The following is a 1,066-nucleotide window of genomic DNA, read 5'->3' as shown; positions in this document are numbered from 1 at the left end:
TTAAAAACTATATGAGAACATTTAACTCAGTAATTATATTTTTTCCTTAGGAAGTTTACCAGTGGGTACAATGCTCTGAAACTTTTGGCATTTAGCATATCTTGGATAATAAGCATGTCAATTCTGAATGACATTGGGCTTCATATTCCAGGCTTGGTGAGGGCGGTCAACCAAGCTTCCTATTTACATAGTTTCCTTAATATTTTTGTTTTCAGGACTAACTTTTAGATTTGGACAAACAGAAACCATGTCGTTGTCAGATGGAAATAAAAGTGGAGCCACATTTGTGCTCTTGGGCTTCTCAGATTCCCCGCAACTTCAAGTCCCTCTCTTCTTGATTTTTTCTGGCCATCTACAGTGTCACTGTGGTAGGAAATCTTAGGGTGATCATAATCAACAGAATTAACCCCAAACTGCACACCCCCATGTGCTTTTTCCTCAGCCACCTCTCGTTTGTGGATTTCTGCTATTCCTCTACCATTGCCCCCAAGACTCTGATGAACCTAGTGGTAAAAGGCAGAACCATCTCATTTTCAGGATGTGCAGTACAATTCTTTTTCTTTTGTACCTTTGTGATACTTGAATCTTTGTTGTTAGCTGTGATGGCGTATGACCGCTTTGTGGCCATTTGTAACCCTCTGCTCTGCACAGTTGCCATGTCCCAGAAACTCTGTGCCATGCTAGTGGTGGGATCCTATGCGTTGGGAGTGGCATGTTCCTTGACACTCACATGCTCTGCTTTAACGTGATCTTTTTGTGGCTTCAACACAATCAATCACTTCTTCTGTGAGTTTTCCTCACTGCTCTCTCTGTCTTGCTCTGACACTTTTATCAACCAGTTGCTTCTTTTCATTTTTGCCACCTTTAATGAGATAAGCACACTGCTCATCATCCTCACGTCTTATGTGTCCATTGTTGTCACCATCCTCAAGATGCGCTCAGCCAGTGGGCGCCGCAAAGTCTTCTCCACCTGTGCCTCCCACCTGATCGCCATCACCATCTTCCACGGGACCATCCTCTTCCTCTACTGTGTGCCCAACTCCAAAAACTCCAGACACACAGTCAA

At 43.5% G+C, this 1,066-nt stretch overlaps 1 pseudogene; it reads left to right on the top strand.

Annotated features, from left to right (window-relative positions):
* Nucleotides 1–247: 247 nt before the first annotated feature.
* The window catches only part of LOC103583264, a 1,890-nt pseudogene continuing 1,071 nt past the window's right edge, over nucleotides 248–1,066 (top strand).

Source organism: Galeopterus variegatus, unplaced genomic scaffold (genome assembly GCF_000696425.1).
Source record: "Galeopterus variegatus unplaced genomic scaffold, G_variegatus-3.0.2 Scaffold21099, whole genome shotgun sequence".
Taxonomy (NCBI): domain Eukaryota; kingdom Metazoa; phylum Chordata; class Mammalia; order Dermoptera; family Cynocephalidae; genus Galeopterus; species Galeopterus variegatus.
The sequence above is the reverse complement of the archived record's forward strand: the minus strand, read 5'-3'. Positions and strand labels throughout refer to the sequence as shown.